General features: G+C 43.8%; 1 non-coding gene across 1 annotated transcript; it reads left to right on the top strand.

The window, feature by feature from the left end:
- Window positions 1-1,848: 1,848 nt before the first annotated feature.
- On the top strand, window positions 1,849-1,955 carry LOC148564269 (small nucleolar RNA R71). Its single transcript, XR_015885214.1, has one exon. It is a non-coding gene; the product is annotated as a small nucleolar RNA R71 (small nucleolar RNA).
- Window positions 1,956-2,622: the final 667 nt, after the last annotated feature.

The raw sequence follows: 2,622 nt of genomic DNA, 5'->3' as shown, positions 1-2,622 counted from the left end.
TGAGAGTGGGTGGTAGTGCCTTGAGTTCAAGTTTGGGTGCTTCTAACTTTTCATTCTCTTCCTTTGGTGCACCTTGTATATGCATCTCTGCTGTCGCAACCTCTTCACTAGATGTTAATCCCTCCTTTATTAATCCTTCAGGTTCTTCTTCTTCAAAACTCTCCTGCATTGCATCTTCCAATGAGTCCAACCTCATACATTCTCCCCATTGTTCTGGTGGATAACTCATGGCCTTGAACACATTGAATGTCATCTTTTCATTGTGTAATCTCAAGGTGAGATCACCTTTTTAGACATCAATGACAGCTCCAGCAGTAGCTAAGAACGGTCTTCCCAGGATGATGGAGGCTTTGGCTTCCTCCTGCATGTCCAATACCACAAAGTCTGCTGGAAAAATGAAATCCCCCACCTTCACCAGCAAATCTTCCACTATACCATGAGGGAACTTGAACGATCGGTCTGCCAGTTGTAGGGCCATTTTTGTCGGCTTATCCTCCTCAATCTTTATTTTTCTCATCATAGCTACTGACATCAGATTTATGCTGGCTCCTAAGTCACATAGAGCTTTCTCCATTGTGATCTCCCCTATAATACAAGGGATCTGGAAGCTCCCAGGATCCTTCAGTTTCTGGGGTAGTTTATGCTGAATGATAGCACTACATTCTTCGGTTAGTATCACAGTCTCGTTGCTCTTCCAACTTCTCTTCTTAGTCATCAATTCCTTCAAGAACTTGGCATAGAGCGGCATTTGCTCTATTGCTTTAGCAAAGGGTATGTTAATATGCAATTTCTTGAAGATTTCTAAAAATCTGGAGAACTAGCTGTCATCCTCCTTCTTCTTCAGTTGTTGAGGATATGGTACTTTCGGAACATATGGCTTCAGCTCTCCTTCCTTTTGACGTGAGTTGGAGGTGGGATTTGAGCTTCATCTTGTTCTTCCTTCTTTCCAACTGAATATTTCTCTTGGGGTTGCTTGGGAGTCTCCTTCAATTCTTTTCCACTTCTGAGGGTTATAGCCTGACACTCCTCCCTTTGGTTTGAGTCTGCATCGCTGTGAGGGTCGTGGCTAGAAATTCTCTTGAATAGGTAGCCAATTTGTGTCTTAAGTTTCTTGATTGCAGCATCTTGATTCTGCATATTGGACTGCACTTCTTCTCGAAATGCCTTACTGTCTTGAATCTCTTTGCATATGCTCTCAAGCATAGTCTCAATTTTGGAGAGTCTATCTTCAGATGAGGGTGAGTTGAGAGTGGAGGGGTGAGTTTGGTTATTCTGGTTTTGGTATGGATGTGGAGAGGTGTTGTTAGGGTAGTGTTGATATGATCTTTGTGTGGAATGTTGGTGAGCTGCATGGTTGTTGGGGTTGTGACACCTCTGATCTTGGTTTTGATCTTGTTGATTTCCCCACCCAAAGTTTGGGTGATTCCTCCATCCAGGGTTGTAGGTTTTGGAGTATGGATCATGGGTTTGCTGGGCGAGTTTCCAATGTAATTGGCTTGTTCTTGCTCCTTCTCTGCCTCAGCATTCACTCCCTCTTGGGTTGCTGATGAGGTGGTGATTGCTGCCACTTGGTTCCTCTCCATCTTCTTGGTGAGGTCAGCTAGATGCTTGGTAATAAGCTTATTTTGGGCCAGCAGTGCATCCACATTATTTAGCTCCATCACTCCTCTAGTGTTGCCTCTTTCAGAAGCATAGAAATAGTCATTCTCAGCTACAGTTTCAATGACATCTATGGCTTCTTCAGTGGTCTTCTTCTTGTTCAGAGATCCCCCGGATGAATGGTCTACTGCCTTCTTTGATTCATAAGAAAGGCCTTCATAGAAAATGTGTAGCTGCACCCATTCATTGAACATATCTGGTGGTCACCTTCTTGTAAGGTCCTTAAACCTCTCCCATGCTTCATATAGAGTCTCACCATCCTGCTGCCTGAATGTTTGCACCTCAGCTCTCAGCCTGTTAATCTGTTGAGGAGGATAGAATCTTGCCAGGAATTTATTTACCACATCTTCCCGGGTTGCTAAACTCTCCTTTGGAAAGGATTCCAGCCATTTAGATGCCTTGTCCTTGAGTAAGAAAGGGAACAGAAGTAGTCTATAGGTGTCAGGATGAACACCATTAGACTTCACAGTATCATATATCCTCAGGAAGGTGGTTAGATGTTGATTGGGGTCTTCTTGGACACTCCCTCCGAATGAACAGTTGTTCTGAACACGGGTGATGAGCTGTGGCTTTAGTTCAAAGTTGTTGGCATGTATGGTTGGCCTTTGGATGCTACTCCCATAGTTTCCTGGGTTTGGGTTGATGTAAGAACCCAGAACTCTTCTCTCTTGCCCAGCATGATTTGCTAGACCCTCTCTGCCATGGTTGTGAGCCTCTTCTTCTTGATGGTTCTCCATGTTTTCATCAATGTCTGGTTCAAAATATTCTTTCTCTTCCTCAGCACCAACTACTCTCTTTCCACTTGCTTCCCTCCTTAATCTAAGGAAGGTCCTCTCAGGTTCAGAATCAAATGAAGTTGAAGCCCCGCTTCTTCTCCCTATCATACAACCAACAAGGCACAAGCAAGGAACTAGATGCAGAGACTATTCTTGTTAGAAATGCTGTTAGTGTGAGTGATGCAAT

This window comes from Arachis ipaensis, chromosome B5 (assembly GCF_059453495.1).
Source record: "Arachis ipaensis isolate K30076 ecotype BB chromosome B5, ASM5945349v1, whole genome shotgun sequence".
Classification (NCBI taxonomy): Eukaryota; Viridiplantae; Streptophyta; class Magnoliopsida; order Fabales; family Fabaceae; genus Arachis; species Arachis ipaensis.
Note: the sequence above shows the minus strand (reverse complement) of the source record. Positions and strands in the feature narration are given on the sequence as shown.